Source organism: Rhopalosiphum maidis, chromosome 1, assembly GCF_003676215.2.
Source record: "Rhopalosiphum maidis isolate BTI-1 chromosome 1, ASM367621v3, whole genome shotgun sequence".
Lineage (NCBI taxonomy): Eukaryota > Metazoa > Arthropoda > Insecta > Hemiptera > Aphididae > Rhopalosiphum > Rhopalosiphum maidis.
In genome coordinates this window covers 50,848,032-50,863,755 of record NC_040877.1, presented here as the reverse complement: position 1 = coordinate 50,863,755, position 15,724 = coordinate 50,848,032, and the positions used below count along the sequence as shown (strand labels likewise).

The 15,724-nt window shown below is 36.4% G+C and overlaps 1 long non-coding RNA gene across 2 annotated transcripts in view; it reads right to left on the bottom strand.

Moving 5' to 3' along the window:
• Window positions 1-626: 626 nt before the first annotated feature.
• LOC113549748 overlaps window positions 627-15,724 on the bottom strand; it is a 71,864-nt gene continuing 56,766 nt past the window's right edge. Inside the window, exons 3-5 of one of the 2 annotated variants that reach the window (XR_003404950.1) lie at window positions 11,286-11,444; window positions 11,005-11,223; window positions 627-952 (exon numbers count right to left, since the gene is read on the bottom strand). This is a non-coding gene — a long non-coding RNA (uncharacterized LOC113549748). The remainder of the gene's footprint in view (window positions 953-11,004; window positions 11,224-11,285; window positions 11,445-15,724) is intronic. The other variant, XR_003404949.1, reaches the window with a different exon arrangement.

The window sequence follows — 15,724 nt, the reverse complement described above, 5'->3', positions numbered from 1 at the left end:
TAAAAATGTCGGTGCCCATGAACAGCTATATAACATTTAAATCGAATCGTTTTCGAATCGAATTTGTGTAGTTTTTTTAAGACCGGATCCTTTTCACTCGGTAAATCGACGTGGAAAGCGCGTTAATATTAAGGGCACATGCTATACGGGGGAACCGTAACTGCCGTATAATACGAATGCTACTCGTAGGTACGCGAGTAATAGACCGGTAACGATGGGGATGGTATGGTAGAGGTGTGTGGGGGATGGTGGGTGAAGGACTGGTTTCCTTTTTGTTTATTGACGGAAATCCACGGGCAAAGGGTCAAACGGGGACAACGTGTTTTGGTCAGCGACCGTATAGTTGCAGGGGTCGGTCCCTCGTGGCGCGCGCAACCCCCACCTCACACACATGACTACAAGGGTCAATGAAAACACCGACGACCCCACCGCACGCGGCGATTTATTATATTATTATATTGTACGAAGTACCGACTGCGGAGAACGGCATTATGAGGGTTGGACGAGCACTTCCGGGGTCATTGCAGCTGCCGGACGGTCACGTTCTGGCAAAATGGCCGGTCAACACCCATCGGTCGAGCGCTACCTATACAACGGAATATTATGTACACGGAGTTTCGTCGCGTTTGTTGTCGTGCCGACACAGTATACAAAACAGCCTCTGTCGCTAAAAAAAATGTTCATTTTAATATGTTTTCAAATTATTATTACATCGAGAGTAAGATAACCAAAAAGACCCGGCATCGTAATCGTGTTTTTTCCAAATAAATAAACATGATTTTTGAAGAATAATACTTCGAAAGCACCAGTCGCGGAAGATACGCTATTATTAGCAATGAGACATTACGACTTGTAGTTCGTTTTTGGATTTCGCACGATCCGTTTGCAGAGCTTGCGTTCATCCCAATCTGCCGTTAGGAATTACTATAGTTGCTTGCGTTGTAAACTTCAGCTGAAAATAAAACACACCAATCGTGTTATTAAAATATAATTACATTTAATTATACAGACATTTATAATATACCAATTGTTTAATATAAGATTATTTGTAATTATAGTTCACTTTGACCAGTGTTTCACGTAGAAAAAAATCAATGTTAAAATCAATCTATATTATTAAAATATTTAAATTACAGGTAGGCAGTATAAATATATTTGATAAATACTTTAACAGTTGTATAACTATTTTGCATACACAACTTTTTGTTATTAGATGAATAATTTTTTTTAAATATAAACTATATTATTATATTAAACTTTAAAATTCTTTCCAAATATATTATTAAATACATCTTTTCGGGTTTATAGTTGTACTCTTGTATTTGTAGGTATATGTTATCATCAAAATCTGAAAACTATATAGTCAAATTTAACAAGTAAGTATTAATAATAGCTTACAATAAATTTCCGGTTTATTCAGCTATTATTAATACATAAGAACTTTGTGGATCTTTTGAAGCACTTAAAGTTTTTAGAAAAATTCCAGAAAAACTAACTAATACCATGATAATGATGAGTATATTTTATAGAAGTAATTGTAGAAATCTTATATAGGTACATAATATATTATTTATCATACGCGATTCGGTATACTCAGTATTTATTTATAGTGTGTGTCTAAGTCAGATATTTTTTCGTTGTATTATTTTTAGTTTATAGTTGAGATAAAGAGAGTTATTAAAAAAGCTAAAATTTAAACCGTCGTCTACTACCATTAGGCACGCAACTTGCCAAAAAGAGTAAGTCGTTTTTTAAGAAAGTTATTGCAGTTTTTATAAAAAAATAATCTTTATGGTTTATTTGAGGATTTGAATATCCTGGTCCTGCTTATAACATATACATATTATTAATACGTTTATGCATATACGTTACGACGTTGTTGACGAGCACGTGAGATGGACTAATTCGATATTATGCGATGACGACAATATCGCGTTGTACCGTTATATTATCTCGCGGGCGTTTTGTGTTTCGCCGCGTTGCGGGTTTCGAGAAGAATCTCTCTTGTACACACAATACAATATATATATATATATATATTATGTATACAATTTATATATGGAAGAACGGCGGACGAGCTGTGCACTGCAAAGGACTTCGGGCCGGCTGGCTGGCTGGCTGGTCGGCTGGCCGGGGTGCGGAGGACGAAACTACCCTTCCACCGCTTTAGATTGCGGATTAATGACGAATTAGCATATAAAGTGACGGTTATGTCAGGGCGAATGTCGTTGGCGCTGGGCCCCGGGCAACTTAAAACGCCGCCGTCATCCGCCGATACACCCGTCTAATGACCAAGGGATTATACCCTGTCGCCCCCTCGCGTCCTCCGCCCGGGTCGGGTGCCTCCGTCTCCTCGCCCACGCACGGTAAAGACGCGTGCGCCGAGTGGATTTGTTCTTGTTTACCGAATCTATTATCATAATTTCCCCTTGATCGCGTCACACGCGCGCGGAACTTAAGACGACTACGCGGGTCGGCGACGGGTAGGTATACACCCGTGTATATATACATATATATACACGTAAAACGCCGCGCACGTAAACGCAAATTTGAATTATAAGCGTTATACTCGCGATAGTCGTGACGGTGTGGCGATGAGAGTTTCAGAAACGGGTTGGCGGGGTGAAGGGATGAGAGACCGGCTCGTTCGCGTAAGGTTTCTGCGGGCAAACCTTATATTTGGCGTGTATATACGCGCTCGGTATAATAATATTATAAATATTTATACATATATTATACGTGATCATATCAATATACGTAATATATATTATACGAGAGAGCGCGCGCGTGTGTGTGTGTGTTGGTTTGTACGTCGACCGGACAGACGTGTAGAAAAAGCGAGGAAAAGCCTCGTTCTATCCACTGTTTAGGTATATATTATATAATGTATATACACTCGCACAGCTCTTCGCGCTGCAACCCTCTGTCGCCGACGCTGCCCGTCAGCCACTTTCGCCGCTAATTAATTAACGGACTTTGATAAAACCCACTTTGTATATATAGTGTGTTGTTTGGTCGTCGCGTTAAAAACTTTTTTCACGGCACGGCGGTAATTAGAGCTGTTCGTGATGGGATTTGCGGATAGTTTGTGTGAGTATGTGTGCTGTGTGTGTGTGTGTGTGTGTGTGTGTGTGTGTGTGTGTGTGTGTGTGCGCGCGCGCACGAAAAGAGGGAGAGGGTATTTGAAAGCTTCGTTTCCCGGTGCAGTTTTTCGTTTGGTATAATTTCTAATTTTTTTTTTTCTCCTTTTCACCCTCGACCGTAATTAAAACGTATATAAAAGAATACGAAATCCGGTCGTCGCTCGAACATAATACGGTATTAGGTAGGTAAGTAGGTGTGTAGGCCGTAGGCAAGTGGTGGCGGTACAGACGTGGCGAAAAGCGTGCAGTAGTATTCATATTGTATTATTATTCATAATATTCCAAAAAACCATAGAACCGCGAGAAATCAGTGAACCGTGATCGAACAAGTGTCTTGTTCACCACACGCACAAAATAAACATCGGGCTAATATTTTTGTACACATCTTAGTAACTTTGGATTTTAAGTCTTGCAAATGCATACGTCAACGCGTTTTCTATGAAGTTTTACTATAATGCATTATACTTGTTGGCCACAAGTGAGTAAAATATAATTGTATTATTACACATGCGCGTACACATGGATTTGCTATATACGATTTTACGTAGTTTATAAAATTGTTTTATTATATTACATATTATACTATTGTGGTACAAACCCGTTATGCACTTAATGGTTTAATACCCTCTTGCTATTTACTTACGTCAATGAAATTTTAAAATTTGTTATAAGCGCATTTAGATTGAGCTGTTCGTTTTAGAATAAGAATTTGAAAAATAACCTGTTATAGTATTATGTTAAGAGAATGACAATAAAATACCCTATCACCACACAATAGCATGCATTTACACATAATGCACCAGTTGTTTTTATAACACAACGTATATTTCATTAAACGATTATATATTATTATAATATCAGCTATCAGTTGTAAACAAATTAATCAGCAAAGGAGTAATATTGATTTATTAGCTTTTTTAAAAATGGCATAATTCATTATCATAATTTACCAACTGTTGTTGCTGTCAAAGGATGATAGGACTTAAAAATTTAAAAAATATATTAAGGGCGCCCACCCTCCCATATATCTTAATATTTGTCTTCCAAATCGATCGCTATTATACATTTGTGCAAGTGCATACAGGTAGGTATACCACACATGCGGATGCGGTAAAAACCAAAGTCGTAAAGTGATCTCTCGAGCACACGCGTCTCATGTTCGTGTGTATGTAATATATATATATATGTGTGTGTAATATGTATGTGTGTATATATATTTAGTTACCGGTTTAGTCAAAGTTTCTTAACCACGATCCCCCACCTCGCGGCTGGCCGCCCCTCATTATACTTATTATAATATATATGTGACCTATCTCCACATAAACCTCGGTGCAAAGTTTCTTATCGAAGATTTCAGAATCAACCACCACATACTTTCAGAGCTCGCGCAAACTTGAAGTTGCGATCGGTGAACTTACAAAAGCGACGAGGTTGGTCCAAGTAGTCAAAATGCGTTAAAACAGTGTTTCGACTTGATGAACAATCCTCTCGAACAAACTATGGTCTGACGCTCCACCTCGCCACCACCGTGCCGCCGTATGTCAACATTAATAATTATTTTACTTAATATTATTGAATAAATGTATAATGCACATTTATGAACTTATAAAAAAAACAAACACGCAACAGTGAAAAAGTCAAGGTACGACGTGTAGTTTAATCAGTTTTAACCCTTATGACTTTTAAATTAGATCCAATTCTATACAAGATTCGTAAATCGTAAAGCATAAAAAAAGTAAAAAGTAAAAATATTTATTAATCAATATTACGTTTATAGCCTAGTTATACTATGTACATAACATAGTCTTTATAGTAAATTAGATTGTCAAGAGCCCATTTTAGTTTTGACTAAAACAATGAGAGGTTTATTTGAATAAAAAAAAACTGTCTGGTTGGATTATATAACATATTATTATGTTAATAAAGAGTTATCTAATAATATTTTTTGGGTAGATATTAATTTCAAAATTCTGAAGACAAAAATCGATAAAATATTTTTAAGATCTTAGACTTTCTCGATGTTTTCATACTATCATCGCGAAAATTATATTTTGCATTTAAATTTATATTTATATATTTTTTAATTTAACGAGCCTAAACATGATATTAAAATATTACCATTACTCTTGTCTCCCTTAAACTTTGATATTTAAATAATCTAAAACATAATTAAAATGTTTAATTATTAAAAAGAAAATATACTACACAAAATCATTACAATGACGTTACTTGTTAATTGAGTGTTAAAGCTATAGGGCCCATAGTGAACGGCATTATAATATTATAATTGAAACTAATTTAGGCTGAACAGATGAGTATAATGATTTAACCTCAAGAAAAAATGGTATAAAATTAATCATAATAATTAGGTATGAAGAATTGTTTTAAAAAAAATGTATAAAAGCTTTTTAAGACGTACAGTTAAACAAAATAAACATCTTCTGAGGTCTAAAGTAGGGCAAGTTCAATAAAATTAAAAAAAATCATCGTATTATCTCATTTGATTTGTAAACATCAAACTATAGCATGTAATTAATTATTATCGTTGGTGTCTTGAAAACCCAAACATTTTTTATGGATGCTTTATATTACAGGTACTTGACGTCTGCAATCTGCAGTAATGCTATTGGTGTTGTAACTAAATCCGTGTACCGAGAAATGTTAATTTATTATTCTTTGTATATGTTTGAAAAACATAATATACATTAATATATTACAATGCAATCGTAGTATTCTGCAATTTCTTAATTTATACACTACCAACTCGTTAGAAGTATGGAAGGAAATGTGCGTCTTCAGGTATTTTACAAGCTTATTAAAAATTGGATATTAAATTGTCGTCGTTAAATTACGATAGTTCAACAAATTATAATTCCTTTTTATTTTATCTTTAATTTTCATCAATCAATTACCGAAGCTTATTGTGACCCTTTTATAGTGTATTCCGAATGGACTTTATTCGATTCAAGATACTGTCATTAAATATATATTTGTCTATGGATCACAACATTTTGAAATAAATAATATTTTTTGAATTATAATTAAATGTACCTACACCAAGGTGTCCCTATCGGCCATAACAACAGAAATGTATTAATTAATAATCTTAAACGTTAGGTTTGAATTATTGTTCGGAGTGAATCACATTTTTTTTTATACTATACCTTTCTTACTTTTTAAAAAAGTAAGCTATTCAAATTGTCCAAATTATTAACAATTATAATGGACATACAGTACACATTCAAAATAAAGTACGGAAATTCCATAAACGATGTTTGGCTATTAAAGTGGTATAATTATATTGAATAAAGTAACAAACTCACAATAAACTAAAACGCAGGTGCCGATCAAATAACTTTAGATTACCAAATTGTTTTTACGCTCTTTTTTTCACAAATGTTCTATTTATCCTACCGCGGCCCGTGTTTTTGAAGTCGCATCGCTAACCAAATTCGTTCTAAACTCTGGAAAGTTTCGATATTTTAAACCCAATACCCTTTATTGAACACTCTGTATATTATAATATTATAATGCCTTATTGTGCAAACACGCAAATAATAAATACATCGAGCTCGTTGTCTTCGCGGGAAGCACTAAATATCGCGCGGCGGGTTTTTGGTCGATTTAATTACATCGTAATCCACGAGCACATTATACCGCTCGTATCTGCTTACACATATTATTATTATTATTATTATTATTATTATTACGACGGTATAATATGTGCACTGTACACACTGCAGTACGCGGCGCGTCGAGTATAATTAAGGTGCTCGGACGGAGAATGGTAGAGCCGCGTCGGCGGTTGGACGGGTGCTGGCGCCGCGAGGGGATGCACGGAGGAGGAGGAGGAGGAGATAAGATTTCGTATACGCGGAAGAGTATAGTCCGCGCGATAGATCTGCATAATATATCTGCGTGCGCGTGTAAACATATTTAGCGCGAGACCCCCGACGCCCGCGACTATGCGACTGTGACTGCCTGCGTTATACATGTACAGTCATGCGGGGAAAGGAATGCCTCGGGCGGGCCGCGGCGGCGGCGGCGGTGTAATATTATATTATTATTTATTATTTATTATTATTGCAGTATAATAGCGCGTAGGTGGTTTCGGCGGCATCGGTGCGTTATCGCGAGGGCCGAAAACGGTCCGCGCGCGAACACCGCCGACCGACCAACCGCGTTCGGTTTCCGTATACACGCCTAGCTTATTATTGTACTCGCGTGTAAGCTCCCTCGCGCCGGAACGGGGTCGGTCGGCCGGCCGGTCGGCGTCCTCTCCGGGGAAGCGCAGTAAATCATCGGCGACCACGGAAAACTTTTCGTCGGGGGCTGGCTGGCTGCTGCGGGGCTGCGTCTCAATGCCACTGCACGCGCGGTCTGAACGCGGGCCAAAAAGGAAAAAAATATATTTCGAAAACGCGCCCCGACATCTTCCCAGGCGACTGTGCCGCAGAAACTCCGTCGATTTTTAATAATAATCTATAGCTAGGCGTGATCTTTATTTTAAATATCTACTTTAACGAACGCGAGGGGGAAGCCCGGCATCATATCAATATGATGCCGTTAAGCCCTTTAATAAAATATACAATATTATATTTATTTTTTTTTTCGATAAAGTAATGTTTGTTTTAAACCGTCTCTTGGTCGATTTATTTTTAGCCTCCTTGTTCCTCCCTATTCCCGGAACAGTTAGAGAGCAAGTCAATTGAGAGATAAGAATGTTTTCGTCATTGGTTTGGTTTTAGATTGTGTGTTGTTTTGATTTATTGCCGTGACGGGCTCAGCGATGACCTCCGGCCGGGTCGAAACGGTCGCAAAAATATTATAAACAATAATAATATAAGCGCCAGACGTGTGGCTATTTTTTTCGTCCGGTTTTACGCATAACATTATTTTATTATATTATGCGCCGTTGTCCGACCGCGTCGTGTTGTCCTTCACACACCTGCAGTGATCGCGGACCCTTATTATTTCAATGTTGTCATGAGCGGACGCTGAGCGGTCGTGATCTCTCGGTCAAAGCGCACAGGGGTGTGGTGGACCGGTTGAACCGATGCCGATGCTAATAAGGTATGTGCACCACGCGATACTAGAACGAATCGTATGTATTTTTTTTTTTTTAATTGCCGATACAAAAATACGATGCGTATACCTACTACCTGCAATATGTCTGTACATTATACGTCGTAATTAAAATGGTAAATATTAAAAAAAATGTACGGTGCTTTTAATAGTATTTTCGTATATTTTTAATTTTGTAATAGCGTTGATAGTCGAGATAGTTATGGCAAATGGCAATTTATAATTATGTTATACAACATTAGTTTGTTTAATATTCTAATTATTATACCTGCACATGTTGTGAAAATTAATAATTTCTCAATTAAATACATTTTTTGTATTCGAAGACAACCATAATCAAATAAAGAGAAATTCGTTTCTACATCAATCCCGACTAACGGGGATACAGTCTTTGTACACGCTATTTTTCCCAGTACGATACACGATTGAATCACTATAACCAATCTGAAAGTTTTCATTTTAAAATGTATATATGTGTATATAGTGTGTCGATAGTTTTAAGTTGAAAGAATTACGATAAAAGCAAAGTTTCTTGATTTTTTTTTTGAATACTGTATAACATTAAATCTAAATCAAAGCTTAAATTTATAGATTATAGAGATATGAATCACCCAGAAAAATTATTATATACATTTTCTGAAGAAGATTTTATAAAAGTTAAGATAGTTCATTCTAGTAAGTAGTAGTCGCTGGGTAATACTAATAAGACATACGCCATAAAAAAATCAAGACTGCGTGGCTGGGATAATTACTTTTTTAACTGTAATAGCTTAATTAAAGTTAAGTTCGTCCAAGAAAAATTACCATTTAATTGTTTATTATTATTCATCTTTTAATTTTTTCAACTTTAATCTGTGCTTTGGTTAAATAAAAAGATATATTCGATCTGATATGATTAGAAAATGCAACATAATACTTTACAAGTTATTAAAAAAAAACCATCTTTTATATTAAGTTATATTAGTTACCTAAATAATTAAATGTTTTTTTTTCAAAGTAAAAATTGTATTTAAAGGCTCAGTGAACAAACTAACAAAACAAATATTTTTATTTAAAAATAATAATAATTGTATAGTTATCTGAATTTTTTTATCGATAAATACAAATTTTAAGAGTTTAAATTAACATTTTGAAAACGTGCTTGCTTGAAAAATTAATTTTATCATAAAAAGGTCATATACTAACAATAAAATACGATTTTTAAATATTGAATAAGTTGGTTACAATTTATTAAAAATGTACGCGTCGGACAAGCAATAGCGTATGGTGTGTATCATAGTTATATTATACTTAATGTTCTAACCTGATGATTAAGTTATTTTTTTAAGGTTAATGCTATTTTTGCTCATTTTTCTTAAGCTATTTGATCGATGCCAACACGACGTATATTTATGTATGTTTTCAAATTTCAATAAATATATGTTTAGGTGTTTTTATTTTTTTGTTTACAAATTATTATACGTGAAGACTCCCAAATAATATATATATATATATATATATGTGGCATTTTTTCAGACACGTGTTACGCATCGGGACGTGGATAGTTAGTTGTGCGCGCGACGTGTTTTTATTGTGCAAATATTGTACTATTGCCGTACGCATATTCAAATATGTATAATATATAAGTTCCATAATATATATGTATATACACAATATATGTATAGACATTTTTGTCGTCGAACAGTTTCCAATATAAACGCGTATCCACACACGCGGATGATGCATATTATATAGCATATACACGATGCCTGATGGTAGTTGTAGTCTATAGAAGGTGAATATGGGTACGGCGGCGGCATCTCGTCCTCTAGTTTTCTCTCTCGCTCTCTTTCCATATGCATATAAACTTTATATATATGTGTGTGTGTGTGTGTGCGTGTGTGTACTAGGGCGCGTGCTTTTAATCAAGTCCTCCGGCCCCGGAGTTACGCCAACAGCTCGTTTACCCGTCGCAAATCAATTATTTCGCATCGGATGTTCCGGTATTAAAGTCGATTCCCCTCTATATGCACGCCGGTCCATCCACCGCCTCACCAACCGCACGGCCGAACGATGGCTTTCTTCGATCTCTGTAACGAGGTGTACACCTGCACGCGCATTTAATAACAGTAACATACACACGAATGATAATAATATACACGATCACACTTTTATTTGTGCGCCAATGCACAATTATGTATTCTTCAATTACGATTGTTACGGATTATATAACCGTGTATGGCTATATATTAATTGAATTCAAAAATCGATGACCGCCATGGGAGTGTGATTGACTTGAGGCTTTTCATGCGCACACAAATATATATTCGTTAAATAAAATTAAATCACGTAATTTACGAATATAGGCAAAATTAATTTTATGGTCTCGTTTGTTGTGGTTTAGAACAGTGTTTCACAAACTTTTTGTAATGGCGACCCATACATTTTTGAACATAATATTCTTTATAAGTTAATGTCGACCTATATAATTTGTTTTAAATGGCACTCGATTTAAAAAAAAAAAATAATGATCTGAATTCTCACTGCTTTTGACGTTAAACAAAGGATATTTTGTTATTTTATTTCTCTGTACATATTATGATGCACATTATACCGAAATACATTAAACTCTACGGAAAGTAAGTCGCAGGTACATTGTACATATCATTTGATATTTCCCATAGGAATGTGTAATCCTACGAATCACGTTTCGAGGGGATTTGTCGCGTGCGTCATACACCCACAGATTGTACAAAATTGTACATTTAAGACTTTAAACGTGATATTATGTAAATACCTATAGCCGGATCACTCCTCTGGCAAAACTGGACGAAGCTACGGCATCAGTCAGCATCGGTATCTATACACACACCGTACGCACATGTACGTGTATCCTGATTAATAAAATGTCAGCAGGTGAAAACACTATAATACTCTGTTTGCACTGCATTGTATTGTATAATAATATTTTATGGCGCACTCGAAAGTCGGACGTTTGGCGTGGACATTTTGTAATCTGCAATACGACCATATTATTTATTATAGTATACTTTATTGTATAGCCGTTACTGTTATTACTACTGTTAGTATACCCAGTATCATTATTGTATAATATTGCGATACAACAATGTGGAAACTCGTTTCCTCGGTGTTCGTTATTTTCCGATTCCCGTAAGTCACAACGTTTACGCTCGAAAAGTCACCTCGCCATGGTAATGCTGTCTGTCTAAGGTGCGTCTGTAAATAAAGTCAGGGGTTTAAAAATGTCTCGTGTAAATATAAATATAAGTATTGAATACAAAAATTGTGGCAAAAGAAACCGTTCATGCAATTTAATAATGTACGAAAAGGTATAAATTTCATAACTTATGAATCATAAGTGTAACGTGTATAATATTATACTATTCTTATTCATATTTTCTGTGCGACGCGCATTATATACATTTATGTGTAGGCAGGTACCTATACAATTTTTTAATTTAATAGAACATTATTATTGATTTTTGAATTCAAATATTCCTTATTAATAAATTCGTATACCCGATAATAATTTGATTATAATATTATATTCGCAGAGTACACTATAGTGTACGGCAGTAGCACGCTACTTACTATTTGTCCCGATAAACATATTATAATATGGTATACAATAATAATTAAGTAGCTAAATTTCGTAGAGTGGCTAGAGACATGTATAGTTATCGTATATCTAAAATTGTCAGTATCAATTTTCGATGGTGTGTGTTTAAGTTGTTTGCGAAAAATATGCATAAGATATACATGGAAATAAGAAATTTTAGCGTAAAATTAGCTCGCTACATTAAAATAATTACTGATTACTTGGTCAGTATAATAATAACGATTCAGTTGACAGGACTCGCGTTACCTATCGATATGCATATTATTATCATATATTCATACGCACACTCAATTCCACAGGACGTTTGTACACCGATCATTAATGCAAACATATATTATGAGACACGCAACAACCGCTTTAGTGGAATATTTTATACGTATCTATATAGGTACAGCAGCAGTAATAACTAATAAATCATATTTTGTAGTAACTCTAAGAATAGAATGTCATATTATTTGCGATACACAAGTGCATAACATGACAGCATGGGTACTCCTTTGAAAGTGCACAGTGTCGTGTTTAAGCAGTTCGCCGAAATACAGTATATTATGTAGATAAGACACGAAATGAGTGGGCTGTGTGTTATGTGTATTAGTGTATTATATTATTGCCTTTCCTTTGAATTATTCTTCTTTTGTTATTCTCCTTTTTTTTTAAGTGCTTTAATATATTTGAATAATTTGGTCAATAATATTATTCGAGTGTAATACTTATCGGGTGGCTGTATTTAAATCACGGTAGATAAGAAAAACTACCATTAGCTATTATATTGATCATATTGTTATGTGCTTCAAATGTTTACAGATGTGATATTAATTATTATTTTGATTGGTGTGAATACTATAGTAACTCATTGTGTGAGATTTTGGACTTTTACTAGGTCAAAGTAACCGCTTTGACGAAAAGCTTCATAATGAATGCATTGTGAATCGTTAAAAAACGAAAAAGAATTTTTTAAATTTACATAATATTATATATTTTTTTTAACATATGGCGGGCTACAAATACAAGAATTAGACTTTTAATTTGAAAAAAAAATATTTCTATCATAACACAGGAAATAATATATTGTTATACTTAATGAATCTATAAACACGTTTTTAGATTTTAATTTTAAGCATCTCGTGTGCGGGTCATATTGTCAGAAACTTAATACAATCGCAAAACCAGCAAATAATTTATTTATTTACTATACACTTGCTTGGCATATTATGCTTACATGTGCAATATATACAGTTACACAATAAATCTGTTTATACTTTTCGCTCACATACAGTTAATAGTGAACAGACTATTCTGCCATATAATATTAAAACAGTCGCTTATATTATAAAGTAAGCTGATACATTTTATTGACCCATTTGACAATGTTTAATATGAATATAAATTTTTTTTTTCTTTATCCTTCGAGTCGATTTAATTTTTTTTCGAGCACATATTTGTACGTCCGCTTTTTGCGTTGGTACATAATATGTTATCGCTTCAAGGAACGTCTTGATTTTATATTGAGGTCGTTTCGTGATTGGAATGTATATTATATCGTACACTGCAGTGCAACGGATTTGCTTTAAACGAATACCACGAATTTCAGTAGGCTCACTGTAACAACCCGTCATATCGAACAGTGCGAATCGTTTGTTCGTGGATGATAATATCATATTATTGTATAACAGACATAAAATATAATATACTAAAAGCAAAGGGTGTGTTGGGAATGAGGATAAATGCAGCACAATAACTGATGCAGAAGCCGTAGAAGTGTATAGACTATTAGGTTAAGACTGATATAAAAAAAGGAATCACTGAAATAACGTAAACGTTACATTTGTATGTATAACGGCCGCGTGACACATACATATACGAGTAATATATATATATACAACCGTATCACTATCGTATCGTCCACTGTCGCAAACGACGAACGTTTTACCAAACCCCCGAGTGTGCACAGGCGAATGCGATAGGTGTTGTATGCGATACGCTGCACGTAGCGGGTACCCGCTATACTACGCATAATATAATATACTCGTCGACGCGATTGTGTTTGGCGAGGAGTTATTTTGGATTTAAGTGCGCGCGCGTGTAATGCGTGCCGACAATTACACGCCGTGTAGGTGTGTACGCTACTGTATATAGCTGTGTATACATTACACGACATCGGCATTTGGAGCTCGCAATGGTGAAAACGTGTTTCTCGGGGGTAACTGCAGCACACGAGCATTATGTACAGAGGTCTACGTCCCGCCGCCCGACCTCGCACGGACGAAAAAACGGCACTGCCGTCTCGATCGAACCGCGTCGGGTTTATTTTTATTTATTTATTTGGTTTTCTTTTTTTATACATATCTTTCAGCGCTTTCGAGGATAAAACATAAAACCCGAAACGAAACAAAACGGTCGTTTGCCGCCGAGATCGACGTCGATTATTATTGCACGCCGCCGACCCGCGCGTCCTACGCAATACGGTCATTCGTATTCCGCGCGCGTGACCCCGCCGCCGCAGACTCCCGCGGAGAACGCGGCGAGCGAGTGATCTTCGTGCGGATTTATAGGGCAGCGGCGGCGGCGGGGGCGACGGGGCGTGTATTATAATGCTATACAGTATGTGACAGTTTTGCGAAAACGAGTTGCGGAGACCGCCAATGATTGATCGCAAACCGATTTCTGTCCACGTCCGCGACAGCTACACTCGACCCGGCGAGACGCGTAGTAGCACCCCCTCTAACCCCGTTTACCGCCGTCGTAGGCCCCGTTTTAGGTCCCGCCAAGTGGCTTAACGCGCGTATACACGTCGACCGTGTACAAATCTATATGTGTGGGTGTGGGTGCGGGTGCAGCGAGTAAAGGGCGCGAGTGTTGAGAAAAAAACGGTGCACATATATATATATATATACTTACGGTTCGGCGTATATTCCAAAAAGGTCACCTTACCCGCACGCGCGCGCACACTGCTGCGAGTATTATAATATAATATGTTGTAATGCGGACGGGGCTACAAAGGCTCGCGTACGTCTTGTTTACACGGCGGGCGCGGGGTACGTATAATATATTATGGTCGTCGCCTTTGACGCGCGGGACAGAAATCACGTCGACTGGAATGGCTTTTGCGGATCCCGGGCTAAAAGGGCGCACGGCCAAAGGCCAAAACTTTGTAAAGGCCAGTTACCGTCCCCACGTCAACCGCCCGTCGCCGTCTCGAGGTCACGGGTGCTGCTGTGTGTATATATATTATGTATGTTCGTATAGTGTATACCTATATAACGCACGATACACGGACCGACTTACTGTTCGATCCTCTTCGAAATTCCCCTTTTGTTTTCGAATTAATCACGAGTCCCTTTTATCCTCTTTCGCGCCGGTTAGCTCGCGGGTTTAAAACCCTCATCGCCAAAACTATTACGATAATGGTCCGCCGAGGTCAACAATAATATTATACATATTCTCGGCAACGATTTATAACAACGCCGCGGCCGTCTCATCGCTGACGGCCTAAATTGTGCATATACACATTATATAAATCACACACTTGGACAGTTAAACATATTACATTATAATATGGACACGGGTACACCTGACGTGAACTCGAGACTTGTGCGCTCGGAAAACATTACATTCAGTAACACCATAATTTGAGGAATGGTGATGTTCATATTGGCTGCACTATTTTTTCTACGTCATCAGATTTACAAACGCCTCCGACGGTCGGTGCATCAAATTTAAAAATGAAGACCACAATGCGTTTAATGCGATACTCGTATAATAAGTATAGGGGTAATATTTAAATATTATACATTATTGGCGTATGCATGACAAAAGCTATTTCCAACTTCCGATTTCTCGATTTCTCCGATTCATTAAAATATTATGACATAACTCT